A 27,201-nucleotide genomic window follows, 5' to 3' on the forward strand; every position below is an offset into this window, starting at 1 on the left:
CGGCTCTGTGAAGTAGGGAAGAACTGTTATCCCCATTTCACAGGGAGGGACTGAACTAGCAAGAGGCCAAACATCCACCCCAAGGTCTCAGAGAGTCTGCAGCAGAGTCTGGGCCTCCCAAGTCTGAGGTTCATAACCTTGTTTTCCAGTAGTGACAGAATAGGATACAGAACCAAAATTTCATGGGTAAATAAGTGCCAGCACCTGCTGGCTGGAATCCGCAAGCTGTGACCTCCTATCTCCACCAGCATTCGTACTTTCCTCTATTATTTCTGTTATTTCAAATATTTTATCATAGCATTACCTTGTCTAGTGTAAACAATGGTGCCATTTGTTCTTGAGAGTTGTATTCTGTGGAGGAAAACGTTGACAAATTTTCTTATTCCCAGAGTTTGGGCCCAGACACAGAGGGGGGGATGCACAGAGTCAGGACCCCTCCACTCCTCTGCCAGCCCCAGCCTGCGCAATCTGCGTGCAGCCACACAGTGCGAGAGCCACCACCAGCCACACAGTCCCCTCCCGCCTGCGCCGGGGCTGTGCTCCTTCCCCCAGCACAGGGACACAGCTATCTCTGTAGTGTGGAGGATCTGTGTAGCCTTGGTGGCATCGCTCCAGATAGATGTTAATCTAGGACAGGAGAAAAAAATGGGCCCCATGTTCCAAGCTGACCCACCATAGAGAAAGATCCAAGCCGTGATGCTCCCACCCCTGGATATGCCATCTCTTAAAGCAGGTAGTGGTTCAGATCTCCAGCTCCGCTTCAGTTCTGTTCCTTTGTAAAAACCCAGGTGTTACTGAAAGAACTATCCACGTCTGCTTTGGCATGTGAAGAATGCGTCACTTGCCTCATTGCCTTAAAAGCAATAAATCTCTCTTTATCTTGATGGTCACTTAGTAATGAAAACCAGTGGCCACATCAGTTATCTGAAAGAGGCTAAATGACAACTTGCTCCACACTCTATACAAATCAGCCAGATAGCTTCAAAGCCCTTATCGGTTCCACGTGGCTGGATATATCCAGAGTGGCCAAAACAGGCCAGCATACAGAGCTTTGTCATCCTGGCACCTCCTACCCCTCGTGCTGCTGGCCGAACAAGGACACACGGGGATTTCTGAGCTTCCACTGTGATTAGACACAGCATCGTGTAACAGTTTATGAACAAAAGGCAACTGTATTTAATCATTCCTTATAATTTGGTAAATGTCCCACCCAGCTATGTCAAAGCATTTCACAAGCCTGTTCCTTCTCTCGACTCAGGTATTCATTGCAGTGGGTAAGACCCTTTCATAGGGATTTGCTTGCATTCTCCATTTTCCACCTGCAAATTGGGAAGAAGGCTATTCAGCCACCTTTGCAAAGGCCTTTAGGAACTCTGCAAGGAGAGTGCTATTTAGGCATCAGATATCTGTATTAGCTGGGGAAGGGCTGGCTCTCTTGTTGCAGCACTCGTTGAGGACTCAACTCCCAGATGTATTAAGACTCCATGTGTGTCTGTCTTAGTCTTTTTGCGCCTTCATGCCTCACCTGTAAAATGGAGACAGTAACGTTTCATTGATTGCATGAATGTTGAGAAGTAGTACACTAATGGTACTGAGACCATCACGATGCAAATACCTGCAATGGATAATTTTGCAATTGCTGCAGACACAGCATTCATTTGCATTTTTATTTCATGAACTATTGAAGGAACCAGACTATTAACACCCCAGTTCTAGGGGGAAATGCCTGGAGACCCAGACATCCAGGTGTTGCTGAACTTCATGGGGTGCGGTGTCCAAACCTGGGCTTGAATGTAGATTGCACAGCTAATCCCCGCTTAATTTATAATAGCCCAAACGTCAATGTGAACTCCAACCACTGACTTATTAGAAATCTGAATCTGGATTCGGCTGCCCATTTTGTATCTTGGCTCTACGGCTTAAAATTACACCATTGTCTGCTTCAATCTACTCTGAAGCTGGAGATTTATTTCTACAGGAGGCAGGGAAACATATTATGTTGCCAAACTACTTCCAGTCTTTTCCAGAATTACAAGTCAGGGGATGGTGGGTAAGTCTTGTGATTTCCATCCTACAATCTAAACCAGATGGGCTACCCTTGCAGCATAAACATTTAAGCAAGAAAAGCAAAAAATTGGCAGAAAAAGTTCTGTTTTCTGATTAACTGCATTATTATGACTTACATTATTTAATGGCAAAAAGCTAGTTTACAAGACAACTTGATCACTGTCTTTGATTCATCCCAGTAAAATGTGGAGGTTTTGTTTTCTCAGGGACAAGGAGGTGACCATAGAATAATATAGCGCTTGTGCTTATTAGAAACAGAAAACTCTCAGCCTGCAGAAGGAAAGACTCTTTCAGTAAAGCTCATGTTAAATTAATCCAAATATACGAACAATTAAATGTGATCCAGAAAAGCCACGTTACTAATATCAGCCCAAGTGAGATTAATAGAACAGAGCACAAACTTCGGCAAGTGAGAAAGAGGGAGATTGTGAGGAAATCTGTGGTCAGGGTTCTCCATCCCTCTCAAGGCAGAACAGCCGAAAGGCTCTTGTCCTCTTACAGCACAACACTCCAGTCCTACTGCTTGTATCAGGTATGGGGGCTAATACCTGTGAGATTTCCTTGTTTACTTTTGCTTCCTTCATTTTGATACAGGTATCAGGATTTTTTAAAATGCCTAAGAAGTATCAAACATGTAGTTGGCATGTTGGACAAATAGGATGGTAGTAGAAATATCTTTCCTGTCCATTTACTCTTTACACACATGAAAGACAAGACCATATCAGAAGCAGAGAAGAAAAACCAAAAGACCCAATGAATTAGATACCATTCATTTCAGAACCTGAAAGCCAGTGAAATAACCAAGATGCTGGAAAAAAACCCTGCCATAATTAAAATGGCTGACTGGTGAGTGCCCTGATGAAGGCCAGGGTATAATTTGTCAGGAGCCTTGCTAAAAACATTGCTGGAAGGAGCCAGATCTACTTAACTGGGAAATGCAAAGCCAGATGAAGTTACACAGGAGTTTCAAAATGCAGGCTTGCAGGATGAACGATTAGCCTCAGCGGCACACAGCAAGTTAGCACAACACCAGAGCAGACCCGAAGCTGCTCCTCCACAGCCCTGGGCACCGGTAGAGCTAAGACTGCCATCACCCGCCCAAGCCGGGTCTCGGGAAGCTGCCAAGCACAGCCGTCATGCCAGGTGCAGCCCCAAGTTTTGACAAATCCCCAAGTAACAGAGATTAAGAGATTAATGGTCTGATCTTCACTCTTTTTGGCTTTATGCATGTGCTGTGCTACCCAGGTCTGCAGCATCGTGGCAGCCCAAAGCCTCTGCGGCAGGTTTGGGGATGGGGTGGCCGGATTTGCTGAGCTGGCAAAGAGCTCCGGGAGACCTGTTGGGGCAGCTGCAGAAGCCACTTGCAGCAGCATCGTAGCACTTTCTGGCTGCTCCTCAGCCACAAAGAACTGGGGTGCTCTACATTTTTAGTCCATTTCTATGGTAAATAAAGTAGATTTGCTTGAACCGCCTGAAAAAATGACCTGGAGCTTTTGCTGTGCTGTCACACAGGGCGTGATGGTGGCTCAGCAGTGTCACTTCAGAGGGGGAGCAGAGCTACACCAAGGAGCAAAATCCTTAAACCCCCAAGCGAGATGCAGGAAAACTCATCTCCCCGTGCTTGGCAGCACTGCGGGGCAGCCTGAGAAGGGCGGAAAGAAGTGGAAAAACGAGAACGGGGAGAGGCCTGGGGAGCAGATGTTGATGTGAATGAGGAGGCAGAGTGAGCATCCCTTTGCCCCAGGGTAGACCTAGAAGAGCCAGAAAAACTGAGTGAATCTTATTGGCGTGGTTGCAACCTAAATAACACCTGTAACTACTGTGTAAATTCCAGGATGTTTAATCAAAGAATTGAAAAGAAAAGAAAAATTAGTTCTGCAAAACATCGCAGACTACCATGCTTCCCAGTGATCCCCTCAGACAGACAGGTAGGACTAAGTTTGGCAGTACCACAAGAGCTTCATAAATGTTTTCTGGTAGTTTTATGTTATTCTAAAATTTGCCTCTGAATAGTCAATCAGTCTTTTTTCCACTGGCAATAAAGCATATGCTCTCTTGGATCCTAGTTGCATGAGGTTAATACATAACCTTCTTCTTATTTTTTGCTTTCAGACTTTCAGCATTTCTGCCACTGAAGATCCTCTTCTATGGCTTCAAGTCGAAAAATCTTTGTGGCAGATTTGGCATTGCCTGTAATAATTTATGAATGTGATGTGTTGACATGTTTACTGTGTGCATACATTGAACTACTTCAATAGCTGGATTGTCAAGATGTGTACCCAGGAGAGAGAAGATGGATCCAGGCATACATTTTTGAGGAAACACTTGGGAAACAAAGCAAGCGCCCTTCACTGTGATGTTTTGGCTGTGCCCCTCCTAGGCTCGCTAGAGAGATGTCCCTGGGAGGAATGTGGGTGCCTGGAAAGCAAGACATGAAAGACCCCAGAGAATTTACAGAGAACCATTTAAACAGAGGTTTTTGAGAGCAAGACTCCAAAAGGGGTTGAAAGTGCTCAGATCTGTAGATGTTTAATTTAGTAGACGTTGGCAAGACTACAAGATAAAGTGGATGTGAAATATTTTTTAACCAACATGCTTTATTACAATGGTTAAATGGCTCTTCTGTTCTAAAAATGTTGTTTGGGTCATGCAGGAAGGCTGAAGGTCTCTGTTCTCATGTACACTTGTGAGCTTGGAGAAGGCACCGGGTATGTAGGCTGGAGGTTGCTATAAGCGTGCGAGAATCAGATTATCCCATCCACAGAAAGGTAAAAGCTCAAGACCTGGCATAAGCAGAGGGTAAGTCAGAAAGACCACTGACAGCCAGAGGTACAGCAGTAACCATAACAACACCATCATCTTTCTTATAAGTCCTTGCACGTAATTCTACTAATGACTTTTATTAAACATTTAAGCCTTAGCATTCAAGTGATTCATATTTGTTACAAAAAACCATCCCATTAACACAAAGTACAAGCCGAAACAAAGTTAATGAGCCCTAATACTTGCAGGATAATTCAAAGTTTAAGGGTGATATTAACAAAAATAAAATAAGGAAGAGTGGAAGAAATCCAGTTTCATTGTCCACCAGAGAACCTGAGTTTTATCCTTTTGGTTCATAAAATCAAATCTATTGCTCAAGTGACTCTTATACTGTTATTAAAGTAGTACAAGAACACATATATGTGCATAATTAAGTACCCCTTTGTGACCATAAAAGGTCTGTCTGGCTGTCCATGGGGAATGCGAGTGGGACTTGATTCATAAGCATGAAAGAGGGAATGTCATTACCGTAATCTCCCTGTATTTCACTACTTTGTCTGGGGCTCAGCCTTACGTGGTGGAGTGGTTGGGTGTACAGCACGGGAAACAGGAATGTTTCAGTGCAGGGTCTGGGCTGTATGCCCTGTACCTCTGAGAGGCAACAGTGTATTGACCTGGAACTGCACAGGTGAGTATTTGTCCTATGAAAATCTTAAGTATAACTCAAGTCAGGCACACAAAAATCTGAGGTACTAGGTATATTTTGTATATCTGAAAGGTGAGATGAATATATTTTTTTTATTTGGCTTCTGGTTTTGCACTGTCAGATACAAATGGCAAATGGGTAAGTGGAAAAAAGTCACTGACATCTTCCTGCCCTTGAAAACATGTGATCTGGCTTAAAGCACTGGCATTTTCATCTTTGTGTTCAAATGAAGAGACTAAACTTGTTCAAGAAACAAAAAGGGTAGACAGCACAGCTATAAAATGCCATTTTGGAAGTGACGAGTGAGCAGTTGTACGGTGACCAATTTCCTAACACAGTTATGTTCATTTTTATGTGGCTCCCATTACCCATGATACCGGGCCTGGGAGCTCCTCAGCCATCCCAGTCTTGATAAACAATTTTGGGAGTGTGTCGTGCCCAGCCAGCAGCTAAGCACCATGCAGCTGCGCACTCACTTCCCCCCCACCCAGTGGGATGGGGGAGAAAATTGGGAAAAGAAGTAAAACTTGTGGGTTAAGATAAGAACGGTTTAAGAGAACAGAAAAGAAGAAACTAATAATGATAATGATAACACTAAGAAAATGACAGTAGTGATAATAAAAGGATTGGAATATACAAGTGATGTACAATGCAATTGCTCACCACCTGCCGACAGATGCCCAGTTAGTTCCCGAGCAGCAATCCCTCCCCGCCCAACTCCCCCCAGTTTATATACTGGGCATGACATCACATGGTATGGAATACCCCGTTGGCCAGTTTGGGTCAGCTGTCCTGGCTGTGTCCTGTGACAACTTCTTGTGCCCCTCCAGCCTTCTCGCTGGCTGGGCATGAGAAGCTGAAAAATCCTTGACTTAGTCTAAACACTACTGAGCAACAACTGAAAACATCAGTGTGTTATCAACATTCTTCGCATACTGAACTCAAAACATAGCACTGTACCAGCTACGGGGAAGACAATTAACTCTATCCCTGCTGAAACCAGGACAGAGTGAAAAAAGGGAATGGGTAACAACATCACACGACAGTTGTGGAGCAGGGCACACACAGGAGCACTGCGCACATCTCCTGCAACACCTCCGAACTCGGCTCCTTGGTAAATAATCACATGGTGCTACAGCAAGTCCTTGAAGAGACACGAGGGGGTTTATAGCAGGACCTACAGCTACTTTGTAGATGCAGTCAAGCTTCTTTTAAGCTGCCTTCCCTGTGGGACTGGAGCCATTCCCAAGAGGGATCCCTGCGGCAAAGTGCCTCTCATCTGTCTGTCCCCGGATCGAGCACCGCGTTGTGCTGGCAGCAGAGAGGAGGCGGGAGGGACGATTTTTCTTGAGGTAGGAGAAGAGCCGCCTGCACCCTGGGGCTGCTCTTGGGGGCCATAAGCTCTTGGGCCAAGAGGCCAGAAATAACCCAGGAGCTGCCAGCTGGAGAGCCTGGATTTACAGACTCTCCAAGAAAACAAGGCTTAATGAAAAACTTGAAGGATAATTAGAGAAAATGGACTGACGTGGACATGGGAAAACGTTCTACAGGATAAATCATAAATTCTCCCCCGTTTGGAGAGAGGTAAGAATTTCATCTCCATTAATTTCATCCGGCAGATACAGATAACAAAGCAGCCCTCTACATGGGAGAGTTAACAGTGCTAAGATTGATATGGAGAGACAAGATGCACTTGGACACACAGGAAAAATGCATCTCTGAGAAAGTTTCCACTATTAATATTTTTCCCTTGCAAATGTGGGTCTTCTAAACCACTCTTTTCTTTAGGAAGGATCTAAATGAAGAGGAGGTGGGAAGTAGAGCTACAAAGCGTGTAAGAAAGCCTCAAATACATGAGTGGGAGGAAGGAGGAAGAAATGAAAGAATAATGAAGCTTGCATCACTGGGAGCAAACAACAGAAAAAGGGAAATGCACATACTTGTGGCTAAATTTTGCAGGAATTTAGGCTGAGGTTTAAAACTGCTGTGGTTAGCATAGATACAGGCAGAGAGTAATTCAGATGACCTGATCAAAGGATGAAGAAACGCTACTACTGATTTCATTAGGAAAATTACCTGGCTTAGAGTTTAATGGGTAAGCAGAGGAAAAAATGCCTTCTTTATAATGTTGATATGGAGCAGTCCTGCAAAGGGTAATCAGCACCTGTAGTGTCTCCAATGATTATGCGATTTGGGGATTCCTTCAACAGGGTCAGGATTTTGCCCTTCGTGGAGACTCCTGTTGGCATCTGTGGGATTTCCTTATGTGGTGATGTTGCAAACAGATATTTACATTTTTGAAAACAATTAATAGATGTCTTGTTATTAACTGGGTGCCCAGGGTCCCCAGCTCCAGCTGGATCGATAGCTGAGCCCAAATGCTCAGCTACTCTTGGGGTGTTTTCATTAAAACTAAATCAGGTGTTTCTGCTTTGAGAGCATCTCCAGTGGCCGCCATGCCAATGGCCACCCCTCCCAACTAGGAAACAAGCCTGGAAAAGGAGCCCAGGGCTGGGTTTATTCCACGCCTTCCGATTTTTTTGTCAGTGCTTTGCTGTAAGACTTTGCCGCAGTCTTAGGCAGTCAGTAGAAAACTTTCAACCGAACAGGACGAGGGACCTGTGTGTCTTAATGCAGGAATCCTGTGGGATGGGAATGCCTCCATCTCCCTGTCACCAAAACCACCTGTAAAAGGAAAGCTGTAACTTTGCTCAGGAAACCCCAGGGTTTTTTATTCACTTCAGAATAAACTGAGCCTGTCCATCCATTGAAGGTGCGAGCATCAGGGAGTCAACAGGAGGTTATGGCCATCTGCACAGACGAGTAGTGACCAGGGATATAGCTAGGACTGAGGTGGGGGCAGGGAGAAGTTTCATGCCAGCAATTTTTACAAATGAAAGGACCGAGCTGCTACTTCAACTTGTGCTGGCTTATCAAAATCCATCCTGAGACAGCAAGAAAAAGGGGCAGAGGAACATTTCCATTCCCTTCTACCAGTAATGCCGTATTTGCTAGAGATACAGAAAAACATTCCCTTCTTTTTTTTTTTTTCCAAATCTTATCATCAAAATTCAGAGTTGCTACTTTTTGTATATTGTTGAGCTCCAAAGGTTGCAATACGCTGGTGCAGAATCTGGGTTTCTCTGTGTGCCTCCCACACCAGCGTGCGTTGGGTCTGGGAGCCTTGTACAGTTGAGTAGTGGAGTTTGGGTAGGCAGGAAGAAGGGTTGGCAGGACATAGCTCTCGTTCTGCCCTCTGTCCAGACTCGGTGTCAAGGAAAGGGTGTATCCCCTTGGGGTAAAAAGATCTCATCCCATCCCGAGCCAGTCATTCCCACAGTCTGGCAAAATAAATCTAAAGGGATAAAGCTAGGCTGTTCCTATAATCACTACAGCAATCGCGTGTACCTTGAGTTGTCGCTCTATAGGGTTGGTTGGAGAAAGGTAAATTTACGATGAATAATTAAATGCCCTTTACAGGCTTGACACTTCCCCGAGCGTGTGGCAGCGCTGACGGCGCCAGCTCCCCCTGAGACCCTGCCAGCCTTTGCACTCACAGACGGGTCCCAAGCTCGCTCTCGCCCGCTTTCATGGGAGGGCAGGAGAGGCAGCAGGAGGGGGCTGGCACCAGGGTTGCAAAGGGGTACTGCAAGCTGTCCTGGCGTGGGGGAGTTTTCTGTTTTCAGCTGTAAAGAACAGAGTTTTACGAGGTGCCAGGCCTCGTCTGGAGCTCCCGGTTGGTGAAAAGGTGACAAAAATACCAGTTTTAGGTCTGCATGTCTCAGTTTTCAATACGTAGAGAAGACTGGCTCCAGTGGCACGAAGGTCGCTCGCGGTTGCAACGCGATGGCCGAGGAAGGCAGCCAAGGCGCGCAGGCATTCACCGGGGGTCGCGCCCCTCCCGGCTGGCGGGACGGGGACAGGGCTGCTGCCCGCACCACAAGTCGCCCGGGCCGGGCAGGGAGGGCGCCCCGGTGGGGCAGCGGGCCCGAGCGGCGTTTCCCCTGCGAGGAACGGGAAAGAAAACGTGGGACCGGCCATCTGCCGCCTTCCCCCAGCCCCAGGGCAGCTGCGTCCCCACGCACCCGCGGGAAAACCCCCCCCGGCAAGCGGCACCCGCCAGCCCGCTCCCGCCGGCTCCCCGCTCTGCCGCTCCCCCCCCCCCCCCCGTCCCGAAGTTTCCTTCGGGGAGGCCCGGCCCGGGCACCCGCCGCCAGCTCCGGGGGCGGGGGGGGCAGCCCGGCGGGGCGGGGAGGGGCGGGGCGGGCGGGCGGCGCTAGGGCCCGGCGGGGCGCGGCGCCGCCGCCGGGGGTGGGTGGGGGGGGGCGGCAGGCGGCGGCGCGGGCTGCGGCTGCCTCCCGCCGCGGGGCGCGGAGCGGGGCCGGCCGCGGGGAGCACCCACCCCCGCGGCGGCGGGAGCCGAGGGCCGCGGCGAGGAGGTAACGACCGCGGCGATGGCGTTTCGCGGTGTCACCGGCAGCGTGCGCGTGTATGTGAGCGCGGGTGGGCGGGTGGGCGCCGGCCAGTCGCCGCCGCCCCCGCGCCCCGTCCCTCCGGCGGCGGGGAGCCCCGGCCAAACTTTTGGGGCCGCCGGGCCGTTGGGCGCCGCGGGGCGGGGAGTTAGCCTAGTCGGGGCTGCCCCGCGCCGCCCGCCCCCCCCCCCCCCGTCCCGCCGCCGAGCCCCGCCGGGCGCGCAGCCCCGCCGCGCCGGGGACGCGGGAGGAGGGCGGCGCGGAGGCGGCCGCCCGGCGGGGGGCGGGGGGGGGTGCCCCCCGGGGCGAGCGGGGGACGCGTGCGGGGCGGCCGGGGGGCCGCATCCCGGGCGGGCTGTGCCCCGACAGCGCCGGCCCCGGCCCCGGCCCCGGCTCCGCGGGGGGCGCCCGGCCGCGGCCCTTTTGTTCCTGCCCGCGAGATCCGCGCCCGGGGAGAAGCCGCTCGGTACTTCAGGGGCTCCGTCCGTGCCTGCGCGCACGCCTGAAGGGCATCCTCTGGTAGGGCTGGTCTGCCAGAGCCGCCGGGAAGGGTGTTTTCTTGTTCTCACGTCGTCTCTCCCGCGCTTGCTGTTCTTCAGTGCTGACTCTTAACTTGTCTGGAGTTACGGTGAATTAATTCCCGCACGATAGATGCGTGTGCCCCTGCCCCCTGGAGAAGCGTTTCCTTACGAACCTGCCAACCGCGCTGCGGTCAGTTGTTATTTGTATTGTCAAAAATATGTCTGTGAAAATCTGTTTGCGCGGCTACGGCACGACTGCTCTTACAAGCCAGTCTACTGAAACTTTAATTGCAGCAGGCGACGTTTTACTGTGGAGCCATTTACGTCAGAGCAGACCGTTACTCCGGTGGGATAACGGCGCCTCTTAGACAGTCGTTTTTCACGCAGGGAGAGCTTGTGCTGTTTCATGGGATGAATCAGAAACAAAAATGAACAAACAATGAAAACGAGTTTGTGCGGTATTAAAAAACCCAACGTGGTAACGTCTGTTACGGGCACGGTAAATCAGGCAGCAAACCCCCGGTTTTCTCCAGCGTAGCCCACGTATCAGCCGGTAAACAACGTAAACTGTGATCACTTTGCAGCCAAAAATATAAGGCCTTGCAGCCCTGGCTGCCTGAGCGTTACGTGTCATTAAAGTAGCTCTCTTGGAGGAGAGGGACTGTCCCAGGAGCTGTAAAATCTATAAACACTTTTCTGATTGGTTTAAAAATTTAGACACAGGAAGCGGATGGTATCTAATAACAGACAAGTGGAGACACTGTTGTCATGGAAACTGAGAAGACTACCCCCCCCATTTATTTAAAAAAAAAAAAGAAAAAGAAAAAAGTCTGCATATCATCAGAAATGCCTGCAGACTGCCTTGGCTGCTGTTGCCTTTCCCACAGCATCTGTTGAAACCTGAGAACGTGCCTGTCAAATCAAGGTCATTTTACAATAAAACCCCGTGCCGCCGTCTCCCCTCTTTCCTCTCTGGACGTTGTCCCGCACTTTCCACCCAAGGAGGAGTTAGGGAGACAGAGCCCACCTGCCCCGTGCCCACCGGGCTGCCCTCCGTGTGGTGGGTGTCCTGCCCCAGCTGCTGCTGGGGGCTGCCTGCTGTGGGTGGAAAGGCTCAAAGCAGCAGGACCAAGGGGGTTAAAATAAATAGTAGCGAGGGATGACTTTTTTTTTTTTTTTTTTTTAATCGAATGACCAGGCCATGTGTCTTTTCGTGGGAATCTATGGACCTGGGAGAGAAAGCTGGGATTGATTAGATCTCCCTCTGTTCCTCCTCATTTCAATGTTCTATTAAAATGTAATAATTTGGACTTGAGTATTAAGGCCATTTCACAACTCTGCCTCACCTGCAAAAAAAAAAAAAAAAAAAAAAAGAGGCAAATGGCTATGGGAAACCCTGTGCAATTGCTTTTAATAAAAAAAAAAAAATCACCATTTGGTTATAGCATGCTATTTGAGGACAAAAGCAGAGATATGAGAATAAAATGTACTTCATTACTGATAAATGCAGCATGAGAAAATCAGACTATTATTGTGGTAAATTGAAGTTTTACTTTGCTGGACTATTGAAAGTTTATTGTGTGTGAAAGGAGAGAGCTATTTTGCTTTTGGAGCTGGAGAGAAGTATTTCACAGCAAACTCACAAGAAAGGTTTTAGTGTTTTTTGCTTATTTTCTTCGGCAGCAGCCATTGATTTCAGATGTTTGTGATGGAGATATGTCTTTGAGTATTCACTGTGTTTTCTCCAAAACGTTTCATTTTGTTGCTCCCTTTAATCTTCATTTTGCAGTGACCAAGCCGAGAAGAAGCATTTGAATGCTTCACCCACTGTATAAATCATCGCTTTGAAACCTTAGATGACCGCTTTGACCTCTGTTGCCTCTTTGCTTGCATAGTTCACTTTTTGCATTATTATTTCTGAAGAAAACCAGGGGCTGGTGAGCAGGCCTTGTGCATCAGGAGGTAAATCCTGCAGGGCGCGGAGGCGAAGGTGCTCAGCGCCCTCTCCGCCCACACCTTTGGATCTTGCTATCCGAAAAACCCGAGGCCTGGCTTTAAAGTCTGGCTGTCGGCAGAGCAGCCTAAAGGGAGGGTAAGGTCCGAGGGAGCAGCGCCCGCTTCTGGGCGAGGAGTCCCCGTTGGGTGCTGGGCTGGGCTGGCACTGGGGTGTGGGAGCTGCTGGGACCCCCCTCCCTGCGTCGGGGAAAGACCTGGGGAGTCGGGCAGTTGCTCGTTTAATCCCGCTCACCTCCGATTAGCCAGATGCTGCTTTTAATAGCTGTGGAGTTCAAATGGAGAAAGTTTGGCTTGGTAGCGAAAGTGTGCTTGCTTCTAGAAGTGAGTTTCCTGTTGTCGGGAGCACCCTTATCTGCAGGAAGGTTCGCCGGCAGGAAGTGTGTCAGTTACTTGTTTTTGCACAGTGAAGGAAATGAGCTGGATTAGGTACTTTCTAGATTTACCCTCCATCATCCTTCATGTCTGTGCTACTCTTATTTATCTCTAATGGTTTTAGTTTGTAAAAGTTTCATAATGTCAGTCGTTCCCAAGGGAAATGCAAGAAATTAAATGCTTGTGTTGTCCTGCCATTTTTTTGCAGTTATAAAAAACCACCCCACCAACCTCTCTGGGCCACATTTTCAAAAGTATCCAATTTGCAATTTATACCTTTTGAGCCTCATTAATTATACTCCGATAGGCTTTTTTTTCTTCCCCCCCGCTTAGAATGAAAGATCAAAAAATGCACCAGTTATTTTACTAATAGGAGCAGTCCTTACACTTCTGAACTGCCTTTCATCATGGATCATAAATCACTTTACAGAAATTCATTTATTAATATCCACAAAAGTTGTATGAGCATAGGAAGCCAAAATGTAGCCTTTCACATGGACTGCCCAAAGTTGCAAGGCAAATTAGGAGCAGAGCTCGGAGTCAAATTAATTACCCCTTAATTAGCAATTGCTAATGGATTGAAACTTTGAAAATGTGTCTGCCTTTCCTGAGTGCACTCGTGCTAATGCGTCAATGCAGCGTGTATGTATTTGGGATGATGTGGGGTCAGGGGTGAGAATATAAGCAGTGGTTCCAGAAAATACCAGTCGTTTACTGGTCCCTGTCCAGCGTGGCATGGCTGGGATGCCAGGTTGGAGGCTTGTAAGATTAGACACGGCTTTGGATGAAGGTCCAGACTAAAGGTGAGCGCTTGGGTTTAGGTCTTTGTGTTCTAGTAAGCAGGGAGGTTCAGGGAAAAAAATGTTATTTCTCCCATGTTGACTCACAACGGAGAATTTATGGTGTTAAGCTGAACTTTTCGCAGAGGGTTTTGAGGAGGAAACGTGGAAAAGTTACATAAACTTGTAAGAAGCTGCTTGGCATGCTGAGTGGCTTCAAGTAGTGATTTTTGGCATAGGAGATGTCTTGGTGTTAGGAGCTGTTCCTGGCAGAAGAGGCTGCCAGGGCTGTCGAGAAGCCTAAGCGGGGCTGGAACGGGACTGTCCTGGCTGATGCTGGAATTTGCCAGTTCATGACTTCAGACGTAATACAGTGCAGCACGACTTTGGCCACAATTTTGAAATATTTTTAATGAAACCGCATTTGGCTTGTTACCTGCTCTCATGGCCAAGCCAAAGTAAAACTGTAACAAAATAATGAAGAAAAAAAAAAGGACTCCAACAAAACAGCATTTCATTTAAATGTAAAACTTATGGCTGAAGCCATCGCAGAAGCGATCAGCTGGTTCTGGGAAAGCAGCCTGAAGCTCTGCAAGGCAAGGCAGTTTTGGGGAAGCAACTCTCTCCTAGGCTTTGGAAATCCTACTCCATTTAAGGTGCCCAAAGTCGAACTGCCAAGCGTCAGGGCAACTCAAACCCTCCGTAACTTCACTGTAACGCTTTAGGTGTCTTTAGCAGTCTTGGGACTTCAGTTGATCTAGACTGAAGCTGGTTGTCTAGCTTAAAGTTTGCACCTTGGCTGCCTGCGTAGCCCACAGTGGAGCGAGGCTCCCTGTGCCCCAGTTGTGCCCCTTGAGGATGGGCGTGAAGCGGTGGGATAGCCCCACTCTGGAGGTGGCTGGTGAGAGGGGTCTGGGGAATGGTTAAAACTTGCCATGGCTGGACACATGACTTTCAGGTGGTTCAGGTCGTGTAGGATCACCCTCATGATAGCCTAGGTGCGGGTGGCCGCTTGCTTGCCAGGGGTCAGTTTTTCCCCACCTCTCTCGGCGAGGGACAGAAGTGACATTAGGCTCCTTCAAAACTCTCCATAAAGCTCATCTGTTCCATAATGTCTGCAAAAATTGGACAGGCTAAGTCTGCTGGAGGTGAAACTTCTGCTTATTACGCTGGACAGTATTTTGTCGCTCTTCCCTTTTAATTCTCTGTCTGTAGTCTAAGAGTCTCTTTGCTGGAGATGGTCTTTGTCTCTGTCGACACTGACGGCAGGACAGATGGATGGCAAGGCTGTGTGATCTGTGGTCAGCATTCGTAGGTGCCGCTGAATGGAAGGATCTGCCTGGCTGTTTGACACTGTTGCTTTTTCCAACATGAGCAGGAATTTATATTAATGCTAGCCGATACAATGAAATTTCCTACACTAGATGTTTCTACCTTTTACTGAAAATAGGTTAAAACCAAATAAAGATTGTTATTATTTAAGGGCTGGGATGGTTTTGGCCCACACCAGCTTCTTCCTTTGCTCACCTCCCACGTGCTGTGTTGTGGTGGGACCCTGTATGTGAACTCTGTTTGCTCAGGCTGAGTGTGAGGTTCCCCAGTGGGAGCCTAATGGCAAACTGCTTACCTGCCACCTGTTTGCTGATAAAGCCCACTCGTCATGTCTGGGCATATTTTCGTTGCAAGGAAAATACACCAGACTTCCTAACAGACGGGGCTTTACGTACGAGGCAATCCAAGCTAGATTCTGGAAAGCATTTCACAGAAACAGCAGCTTTATTGGAAATTGCTTCTTAATACTGTATGGCAAAGCTGTTGCTCTTTTTAGTGTAGTTCTTTGCAAGACCTGTGCCCGCCCTGCTGAACCAAGGAGCGGCCTCGTGTCTTCTGTGACCCTGTCTCCTGTCTCAGGCTCGCCAGGCTCCCCTCTCCAACCCCTGGCAGCTCTGCGGCTCCCTGGTATAGAGCTGCTTTTTGTTTTTTCTCTTGGGCTTTGTAGAGAGGCCAACCTTTTCCCTGGATGAAGTCGGTTTCTGGCACAGCAAGCAGATGCGAGCTCCCCAGCCCAGCCCATCCTTACAGAACTGTGCTCGGTGTTACTCCCCTCAGTGAGATCTTCTCGTTGCCAATTTAATTGCTGGCTAGGCTTGCTGTGGAAAGAAGCGGAGACATTAGAGGGGTTACAAGAGGTTATTAGAGATGGGAGGAAGCTGAAAGTCTGACCCATCCAGATTTAACTGGATTAAATCTTATTTTACCCCCTACTTCAACTTGTTTTGATCTGGGTTTTACAGTAGATCATTCGTAGAAGCTACCCAATTAATATGTTAATTTTAACACCAGATTTTGTAAAGCTTTTTTGTTGGAGGTGGAGAAGGGATCCAAATGTTTTGATCCTATTTTTATTATTATCTTCACTGAGTTTTTCCTCACTCTCTGCTTTGCAGAGAGGAGCGAAATTTTAATAATTCACTAATATACTTTCACTTCATTAACATTTTATCATTCTGGCATTGTGCATATGGTGAACTCCTTAGCAGTCTCATTAAGGGCCTGATCTTGCCCCCATACTCTCACATCCCTCCAGGTGTGGAAAACCCTAAATGCGGGTGCTATTGTGCTTTTTGGAAAGAGCTTTTCTCTTTTTCCAATAGATAGTAAACTGAACAAAACATGCAAGGGTTTTTTGTGGGTTTTTTGTTTGGTTGGTTGGTTGGGTTTTTTACAAAATGGAAACATTTGTACAAAAATAGCAGCGATGGTTAGGTTGGAGCCACTAAGTGCCAAGCGTCCAACCATTACAAAACTGAACGGTGTGGTCTAGAGAGCATGAAGACACATGGGTGTTGTTGTTTGCATCATTTTGCACTGCAACATGTTTGGTTTAAGCAGAGGTTTATACTGGTATTAAAATGGTTATGAAACTTCCAGGTGCCTTACCTGGGATAGCACAGTGCTTGGTATTAGGATGGCACAAATAAGATGTAACACTTCATGTAGTCTTGGTGATTAAGTAGGTAAATTTGCAGGTGTGTGCCCACATTGTGTTAAACAGGTGCTTTTTAATTGTGTCCCAATCTGAAATTGGGTGTTGAACTTCCATGGTGACTCTCCTTCCTTTTTTTTCCCTTTTTTTCTTTTTTTTTTTTAAGCATAAAATAAGCCTCTGAATTAGTACATGATTTATTACTGCTAATTAAATACTGTAAGCACACCAAATTACTTCATGCATATTCAGAAGGCAAAGGAAGCCAAGCGTGGCTGAGGAGTGGACAGTGGGTAAGTACAGGAGGCTTCAGAGTGGAAGGGAAACTTCTGGGTTGTGAGCAGTGGAGAACTAAGGGCCGGGTAAGAATTTCAGGAGGTTACGTGTATTGGAAAGAGTGTGCCTGTTGGGAGACTGGAGAGGACAAGAGATCACAGTAATAAATGCAGTAGATGTTGAGGGACCTGGCTGGAGGTTTTTACTTGTCAAATAGAATATATTTGCTTTTAGAGGCACGAGGACAGAAACTCCTCTCTTGTGAATTGGTAGAACACCATTGGAGTTAGTGGAATTACACTGACTTACACCAGCTGATGGTCTTTCTGGTGGTATTACAAGAAGAGTGAAGATGTGAAGGATGAGGAAACTGGAAGGGGTTACAGGCCAGAGCAACAGGGAGGATGGAAGTTTGTTCAAAAGTGATAGAGAGGCCACGCAAGTGAAGAAAGATCAAAACGTCCATTGCAGCTATATTGGGTTTGATTTGACGACAAGATGCCCAGCCAAGAGATGTCAGCAAAGCAGGTTGAGAGATGGGCTTGGCTGGAGAGGAGAGTCGGCGACGGAAAGTACGTTTCTCATTGGCAGGGTAGCGATGGATGTGTGAGTGAATAAGATCACGCCTGGTGAGTGGGGGGGGAGGACGTGGAGGTACAGAGCCATCGCTGGACGAGGAGGGCCAGAAGACAGCGTCTCATGAAGCCAAGGCAGAACAAAAGTCCTTCAGTCTGGAAGCAAGAATAGAAAAACCTTATCACATATTATTTAGGGTTGAGAAGAGAAAGGGAATGACATTGACTTCTTTAGAGATGTGAGCCCTGAATAGTCTACTACAATTAGTAAATTTTGAAAAGCTGAGCTATAAATAAACTACATCTTAACTGGTATGCCTGATTCTTTTCTTTTTTTTTTTCTCCCTGTCTTCTGTTGTTGCAAAGTAGTCTCATGTAATGGTGCAGATCAACGTCCTGGGGATAGTTACGGCAGCATCACTAATTGACGCTGTGCTGCATGGTGCTGCTGTGGCTGCTCTGTGCAGAGCTCTGTGCCTCGCTGTTCCGGGGGGTGAGGTGGCCGCGTCAGCCCTGCTTTACCCTGGGCACCTCCAGCTGGGTGCTGTGCTGGCTGCAGTCGGGGTCCTGGGGTAGGCGTTGCAGTCAGGGTATTGCTCAGGACATTCAAACAGGTGCCGGGATGTCACAGGGTTTTGATTAAATATACCGGCGTTGTAGCTGTGGTTGCCAGACCCCAGTTATTAGGGGAGAGGGGTGGTGCTGAACCACCCGTGGGCATGGGGGTCCCGGGAGGCAGCGGGTGGGTTCTCCTCTGGTCTGCCATGTCTGGTGGGAGCAGGGCTGGGGCGTGGTGAAGACGGTCTGAGGAAAATACCACAGCTTCAGCTTGTGTTGTGACCGAGCAGGAGATTGCAGTCTGGACGCATATCACCACGGAGCAGCTTTGTGCAAGGAGGAAGAAAGCGCAGATGGGAAAAAATGAGGTAAAATGTAGGAAAAAAGAGGTAAAGTGTAGAAATTAGGCCTGTGTGTTAGGATGGTCACCCTTGTTCACAAGCAGGTCTCATTACTGGAGCAACTGCAACCCATTTACAGTCCTGGGGCCTGCTGCAGTGACTGGAAACAGCCTGACTAGAAATGAGACTGGTTTAATTGTACCAAGACAAGAAAAATAAAAAAACCCACAGCATCAAGTAAAGTGCATTTTAAAAATCCTTTTGGTTTTTGTAAGCTGGGGTGCCATTTCCGATGGGTGGGGACATTCCCATTCCCTGTTCGTGACTGGTGATCTCTCTGTCCAGAGGTGGCCAGGGGGATAATTTCACAGTGTTAGTAGCAAAGGCTTTTTTACCAGAAAAGCTGCGTTATCTTTCGTTAAGGGGCTGCATGCAACAGCCGTTGCTGTGCTGATGATAAGAATAGTATCAGTCTTGCCCACTTGCCCCTTCTCCCTGAGAGGGTTATGTCCCAAGCTGGTGGACTCTGCCCACTCCCTGTGTGAGCTGCACTTTGTTTATTCAAGCCAGGCTTCCTCCCTTTTTCTTTTTTTGTGCAAAGTGCTCTCTGCTCAAATGAGGATGCCTGTTCATGGTGTGATGTGGGCAGTTCAGGAATTGCTTTGAAATCTGGAGCAGATTTTTTTTTTGTCGTAGTAATTTTCATTCCGAGTTTGTGTTCAGTCTTGCTTACTACTGTTAACTACCGCTAATTGTGTGTGGGGTTAAGAGCTGGGACCACAGAGCAGCAGGGATCCCGAGCACCCAGCTCTGTCATGGACATAGTGTGGAAAGAAGATTTTCTTTCTGACCCCAAAAACCTACAGCCTAAACAAGGTATTTGATGCAAAAATTACTCCAGTATAGAAGTCTCTACACCAATATAATTATCTGTCCTGCTTTCATATTTCACATGCTTTATTTAAGTTCCTGTCACCTGCTAATAGCATATGAACATTGGGGAAATTTGGAGGGTATGCACAGTATTATTGGCATTTCTCAAGCAGCTGCTACTGGCCTGCTTACGTTCAGTGGATTTCTTACTGTCAAAAACACTTTCAGCACATGAATGAATGGGCAGGAAACCACCTAAATATTGATTAATATAGACAGAAACTGCCCTCCCAGCTCTCGCTCATCCAAAACAACAACAACAACAAAGTCAGGCAGCAGGATTCAGCTCATGGGCTGTTGGGAAGAGCTTGTTTTATTTTGAAAGTAGAGCTTTGTTTTGATAGAGACTCTCAGGTACTAGTGCTGGGAATGAAACTTTTGTTTCAAATGGAAAGGACAAGAGGTTCAGCCCAGGTGCAACATCTGTAGGTGAGAAAGTGCCTTCACTTCTACAAATGTTGAAGCAAGCAGCATAGCACTTTGGAAAATCTAGCCAGTCATTCCTTCTGGTGCCAATGTGGGCATGAACACTGGCAAAATTTGAAGCTTGTCTCTTTTCATGCCAAAATCTATCGACTGTGGTTGTCTTAGCTGATTTCAGTGAAGTTTTTGTCTGAGCAAATAGCTTGGTATTTGATCATGTAGGTGGTTGATATTTAAAGTCTACCTCCATGTATTCATGTGGAGCTCCCATGGGATGCAGTGGCAGTTGCATCTGATTTTATGGATACAGAAATTGATGCTCCACTGCCATCACTGATATAGTGATGGTGATGGTGGTTATTATTAATTTGTATTCCAATGGCAGGTAAACAATGTTAATATTTGGGTCTTCCCCAACTAGCCTCGCTCTCTCAAGCGCGTTCGCCATTGGTACCAAAGGTGATTTATGTGAGTATTCCCACTCTGGCAGTGTAAGTGATGCACATACGGCTCTTTGGAGCTAGTGGATGAGAAGACCTCTTTATGCACAGATATGTTGCAACATAGATTTATATTGCTGTAACTGTGTGTCCTGGTTTCAGCTGGGATGTAGTTAACTGTCTTCCTAGTAGCTGGTACAGTGCTATGTTCTGAGTTCAGTATGAGAAGAATGTTGATAACACTGATGTTTTCAGTTGTTGCTCAGTAGTGTTTAGACTATAGTCAAGGATTTTTCAGCTTCTCATGCCCAGCCAGGGCACCTGACCCAAACTGGCCAACAGTGTATTCCATACCATGGGACGTCCCATCTAGTTTAGGAACTGGGAAGGGGGGGGCAGGGATTTCGCCGCTCGGGGACTGGCTGGGTGTCGGTCGGCGGGTGGTGAGCAATTGCCCTGAGCATCGTTTGTACATTTCAATCCTTTTATTACTACTGTTGTCATTTCATTAGTGTTATCATTATCATTATTAGTTTCTTCTTTTCTGTTCTATTAAATTGTTCTTATCTCAACCCAGGAGTTTTACTTCTTTTCCTGATTTTCTTCAAAAATCAGGGGGGGAGTGAGTGAGCGGCTGCGTGGTGCTTAGTTGCTGGCTGGGGTTAAACCACGACACTGTGAAATCTGTATCTTGTTATGAACAACATGCAGTTCATTACTTGTTTGTACAAAATTCAACACCTTACCAGCCAATGAAGTGAGGAGCAGAGGGCCAAACTTAGCCCCCTGGGCGCAGTGTATTGGCAGACCCTTAAGCCCGTAGACTGATCTCGAAGTCTTGTGACTATGGGATCAAATGAAGATGGGTTGTCAACGCGTTTGTCTTGTGGAGATAAACTCTGATGTCTAATGACTGAACCCAGGTAGCAGCCTTTCCCTGAGTTAGCATACTCATAAGGTCTCTGTCTTGGCCACTGTGATTTACAGAACTGCAAGAAGCTAGTTGTCTTTAAATTTAAATTTGATTGGCTAAATCTACTAAGGAGGAGACAGACAGACAGACGTGGACAGCAGGATGATTGAAGCCTTTTTTAATAGCCAATAAAGCTAACCCTCTTCCCCTAAAGTAGCAGCCTAAAGAACTGCTTCGTCTGTGAGCTGCAGAAGAAGAAAAAACTGGTTAGATTACAGAAATGCATGTAATGAGTTTATTACAATGCATTAATTACCACTGCCAGTAGTTATCTTCATTGTTAAAGCAACTTCCCTCAAGATAAAATAATGAAATGTACATTTTCTTTGCCAGTCAGAAGCTCAAGAAGAGATTCCTGTTCCACTTCTATCTTGTGGTATAAAGTAATGCAACTCCAGTGGAGTCAAGAGGTGGGTAGCTGGGCAGAAGGCAGCTTTTTTACTAGAGAGCTTTAATGCAACATTGTTTTATTTCTGTACATTAAAGTTAATAACACAGCAAGTGTATTTTGAAGTTAAGTCTTTCTAGGATCTCTATGTTAAATAACTGCGAACAAACTTTATAGTCACTCTATAGGCCCTCACAATATATCATTTTGAGCTGCCTTCTATCTATTACATTTTATCTGCCTGCAAAATCCATTTCTAATTCTGGCCATATCTCCTTTGCGATCACTTGCCAGAAATCTATTCCCAGGATTCTCCTTATTTTAGTGAAATATCTCTGCTTCAGCACCTTTCCCAAGGTGGCTGATCTAATCACGGCACTATCAGTTATCACTTCTCATTTCCTTTGCTAGCTCTGTCAAATGCAATGCACAGCCTAACAAAGTGACATTCAAATACTCTCAGTGACCAAGGCTATTTCCCTCTCTTTTACTCCTCAAAACTGGAATTGTATGTGACTTCTTAAAACACGTGCCCTTCGCTCCAGGAATGTGACTTGTAAAGCACGCTGTGAGAAGAGTTAATATTAAGCAGATGAAATAGCTGCCTCTGTTTATCACAGGTAGGTTCCATTTATAGTGACCATCTGGATATTAAACGCCACATCCACGACCTCTTTTTTCAGGTAGAGGAGAGCAATGCTTCATTCCTGCCAACTGGCAAGAGAGCCCTACCTTGCCGTCAGAGAAATAAAATTTGTCACCTCCCTGTTCCTAACCTCCATTCTTGTCAGTTTATATATACATGTTTCCCTTTTACATATGAGTGTGACTGTACGCAAAGGTCAGCATATACGAAACAGGGTGCTTGTGTTTCTCAAGTAAGGAGTCACCGGTGTAGTGGGACTTTCTGTTGAGGTTAAATGTGGTTTCTATGGACACAGGTCCAGCAATAGCATCTTTTTTTGGCTTCTATTTTTTTTTCCTTGGGTGACAAACCTTTTAGTGTTATCTTAGATTGTTATCACAGACTAATACTTGTTTTAATAAGTGTGTGGCTGACTACTCCATCCGCTCTGGAAGATAAAGTTATCCGCGTGCGTCCTCACAGCCCTTCCTGCTTTGTGCCATTTAACACATGCTGTCAGGAGCCCTGCTTTGCCGCAGTCTCATTTCTCCATTGTTTTTTGCGAGGGATGAACCCTAAATCTTGCTTTTTTGGAGAAAGCAGGGAGCGAGCTCTCACCAGACTGTCTAGGAGTGTGGGGAGAGCCCTCTCCATGCACCCGTCCTGGCTCCAGAGCACCATGAAGTTCAACACTTGCATGGTGCTGGGAGTTTACCATGAGCAGCACAGCTCTGAATTTCCTCTGAAATCATACAACCTGGGTTTGGGGGGTTTTTTGTTTTTGTTTTTTTTTCCCCACTGTGTGAATCAAATAAACCCATCTTGCAGTCTGCAGCAGATCAACACACATATTTTCCCTGTAGCCTGTTACAGGTTGCAGAATTGAGTTTGTTTCAGACAGCGAGGGGAAAAATTAGGAAAATGGGTTTTAAGCTGACAATAAGAACCAGTCTGTTTTGTTCTTTATGGCCCAAGGTACAACACCAACCAGGTGCTTTGTGTTTTCAGTTCTTTGGCACATACTTTGATGAGCCATGTCACAGCCTGGCAAGCTTCCAGGGCAAGGTGTTTGCAGTCCCTTCTGACTGTCCCTTGGACACTGTTCCTCCGGTTGGCTGTGGAGATGCAAACTGGGGAGCATCTGCCCTAACAGGGGATGGCAGAGTGAGCTTCTGTGTGTCCTTAAATGGTCATTTCCAATATGGCTAAATAACAAGGATGGCGTCTAATGGCTTAAAAAGCTGCTCATTGCTGCATTTTTTTCTAGCTATTTCTTCGCTGTAGGAAGGTAGAGAAATCTGTGTTAAAATAATAATTAAATGCTGACAGTACTAAATTTCCACCCAGCATGAGTTGGCAGCAGTTGCAAACCAAAACATTAGGTCATTAAAGAAAAAAAACCCACCTGATTAAATACCTCTGTATGTTTTTCTGATTAGCTATTCTTAAAAAGAGTGGTGTGTGGCTGTAATAGAAGGGTGTACTTGACAGCAGTGATTGCTTTTTGGGGGGAAAGGTAAAATACTCAAGTTTTAATGTGTATGTATATGTGTTTGAAAGGATTTCTTGCTGATCTTAGCTATGGGGATTTATATCTTACTAATCATCCATTTTTAAAAGCCACCATGAAATCTCCCTGCCAGGAAATATGTGAAAACCTCTCAATATTATGTTTCTGGAAAGAACAGTTAACAGTGACTAATGCTCGGGGTTTTGTTTTGGTCTCTTTTTTTCCTCTTCTCTGGCTAGACAGAGCTGATTTTGCTCTTGAGAGTCAAACATCCGTGGTGGACCCTGCTATAGCATTGATGGTGTTGAAGCACTATGAGGCTCAGGGGCTGGCTGCAGTGTGCATCCTGCAGACATGCAGATAAAAGGGTTTCTGCCCCAAAGAGCTTGCTGGGCTGGGAAGGTATGTGAAGGCAGGTGAGGATTCAGAAGGGGGAGAGGGGGTAATGTTGGGAAAACAAGCCCCTGTTTACCCCAATGCCCACTCATGGCCGGAGGTCCGCTGCTCTCAGAGGCAGGCTGAAGCTGGCTCTCTTGACTATATTTTATTAAAGCACCGTTGGCTGAGGAGACTGCAAAGTAAAAATTGTCAAAAGGTGCATTTACAGACTGCCGCTTTTTACCACCTGTTTCTTCCTTTGACGTGCTCTACCATATATCTGCTCCGGTGTGCTCCATAGCAATGTTTTAAGGGCTGATACCTACAGCAGACATATGTTTGGAGCTCCTTCCAGGTCCTCTTTAAGGGATATTGCTGGAGCTAGTGAGGAGGGGAGCATCCAGTGCTGGTGGGGACTTGGGTCGCGGCAGGAGAGTTCTGGCTGCTGCTGGCCCCGTGGGAAGCGCTGGAGCTTGAGAGGGGTTGGTGCATTGAACCGAGCATCCCCTCTCTGAGTGCTGGCAGCGTCTCTGAAAGCTGTATGACCTCTGTGGCCAAGACACACTTCCCAAGCACGTACTGAGTGTGGAAGGACATCCTGGCTGCTGTGGCTCCTGCTCCCGTCGTATCAGAGCAACTCATGGTCTGTGGTGCGTGTATTACAGTGCCAGCCCTGCAAGGCACCGCAGGGTCGTCCTTCCCTCTCCCTTCCTTCTGGCCCTTTCTTCCACACTTACATTTGAGGAACCAAGGTACAGAGGGGTTAAGGGAGAGGTTTTGTAAATTATTTCAAACTATTCTGTTGTTTGAAGACATAGCGTAGGGTAATACAACCTTTTGTTGTATTAGTATACTCCTGTCTGCACCCAGAAGTTGCGTATGAACAGCGGTCTCACAAACATAATTTCTGCTACCTGAAAGACATAGGGAAATGGTTCATCTGAAGGAGTTCGAAGGAGGCTCAGCATCATGTGCTTACAAATTTACTCAGCACGTTTACTGGACTCTTTCATTTTTCCCCTGGGAGCTGTATAAGTTACCTACATTTTTTTTTCTTCACTGTACATTCCAGAAAGCAATTTCTCAGGAAGAGTGGTTCCAGTTTAATCTCCAGATTATCTGTTGTTTCTTTTTCCCCCAGATAAAGCAGATGAATAATCAGCTAACCCTAATTCAGGGAGAGCTGGGGACTATGTATGGGCATACGTGTGGGGATCCAGATCTGAGGAGTGCTGCTTTAGGCTGCAGTGTTTCAGCTGTATAGCCTGAGCACACGAGTTATTCGGAGGTGAGCACAGGTGCTCCAGCGAGCCTGGCCACTGCTCAGGAGTTGGGTCCTGAGCCCCATGGAAACACACCAGATTTGTAAAACAGAGCAAAAGGCGTATTTCTGCAAATGTTAGAGTGGTGAATTCTTTGCAATTCAATGCAGCGACCAAGAGGAAGAGAAAATTTTGGCCCGTATTTCTCTCCTGTACGAAGATGTGCCAAGCAAAGAACAGATGGGGTCAGGGGGCTGCCTGCGGTTGTCTGAGTCTCGGGCTGTCTCCACCCCAGCCCTGGCCGGAGGCAGTGACCTGTTCTCGCTTACATCTGCTGCCTTTGCTGCCCTGAAGCTCCCACCTCAGAGTCCTGCAGGGTGGCACGTGCGATGTGCCCCGGCCGGGACATCCCTCCGCTGTGTGCTGCAGGGGAGCTAAAGTCCTTCTGCGTCGGGACCCTTCCTCATGAGAATCGGCCACCACTAAACCTTAGTGATGGAAAGTGGCTCTGAGTGCCTGGCCCTCATATCTCCAAGTTCATTGGGTCCTTGTAGTGCTAGCACCAGGTTGAGACAAAGTATTTCTCTGCTGACGTTTATGTGCTTGACCCTATAGAGCACAAGGTAGCCAAGCAGTTACAGGCCGTTAATCTCCAATTGCTCTTGTCAGGTATTCTATTCATTAATCCAGGGCCAAACAGTGGTTTAGTTGTCAGCGTAGACCACGATAAGACTTTTTTTAGCTCCTTGGTTAGTGCCAAGTTAGGATCTAGTTAGTAGTGTTTGCAACTGTGTGGACAGATGCCCTCGAGTATAGAGTGCTTTGATACGCCAGGCTGTGATAATTGTGTATAGAGGGGTGTCCTTTTGTAGCTTGAATTGCTATAAAAGACTTCAGTAGCCTCTCTCTGGCAAACTGCTGGTACCTGTAGTTGGGAGTTTGAGCAAGTTTTGCAAGCTCAGTGCCACCGTACACATATTGGTCTGTGGCTGCTCCTGAGGTGAAAACTGTTTATGTTTTAATACATTAAGTTCTGCTTGCACCATTCTGTATGGAAGTCTTGTTTTGAAGGTATAAGAAAAACAAGAAGAAAGAATGTTGAGATGTTTTAACACAGCAAAAAGCATTTTCTTCCTACACAGTGCCATTTCAGAGAGGGAACAGCTTCTCCTTCAGTTCTGTTTCGGTCTAGGTCTCTCTCTTCTTAGATTTAAACATATGCTTGTATCAGTTCCTCAGCTGGCATGTATCTGTTGACATAGTATATCTACTGACAAAATGCGCTTTCTGTGTTTACACCTGATATTTTTCCTGTGCACCTTTAAACTTAGCAGATTCTTCAGGTTTTAAACATGGTCCTTTAACAAAGCTGTAACATACGGGCTTTGGGGCTTTTTGTTTTCGTGAGAAGAATGTTGACATAATTACCAGTAGGAAAAGAATGAGATTAGGAAGTTGTTTTTTATCCTGACATCTATAGGATTTCTTGCATCCCACAAAGCAATTGCCCTTATTCAGCAGATGGGGACCGTGATGCTCCAGGTGGCTGGATATCACCTAGCAGTCTGTGGCACACCTGGAGCAAAATCCAGATGTGCTGGTGTCTGTGAAGTGTTGTCACTGCAAGGCTTGCCCTTCTCTCAGGAAGCTGCCTGCAGCTGTCCATGCTGGTGAGGCACGCAGCATACTCTGGCTTTGCAGCTGGTGCCGCTTTAGATCTGGGGCAAAGTGGGGATTTCCAGAAGTACGTAGGTAAAGATGGAGCACACATCCATGGAAAATCCATGTGTGTCCAGGTAAGCAGCTGAGATCACTTGCAAACAGTCACTCTCCTCAG

General features: G+C 46.8%; 1 protein-coding gene across 6 annotated transcripts in view; it reads left to right on the top strand.

The window, feature by feature from the left end:
- Positions 1-9,862: 9,862 nt before the first annotated feature.
- FOXN3 (forkhead box N3) overlaps positions 9,863-27,201 on the top strand; it is a 217,365-nt gene continuing 200,026 nt past the window's right edge. For all 6 annotated transcript variants that reach the window (XM_069783664.1, XM_069783668.1, XM_069783667.1 and 3 more), the window contains exon 1: positions 9,863-9,975. The gene's annotated coding sequence lies outside the window, so the exon portion shown is untranslated. The remainder of the gene's footprint in view (positions 9,976-27,201) is intronic.

This window comes from Haliaeetus albicilla, chromosome 5 (assembly GCF_947461875.1).
Source record: "Haliaeetus albicilla chromosome 5, bHalAlb1.1, whole genome shotgun sequence".
Taxonomy (NCBI): domain Eukaryota; kingdom Metazoa; phylum Chordata; class Aves; order Accipitriformes; family Accipitridae; genus Haliaeetus; species Haliaeetus albicilla.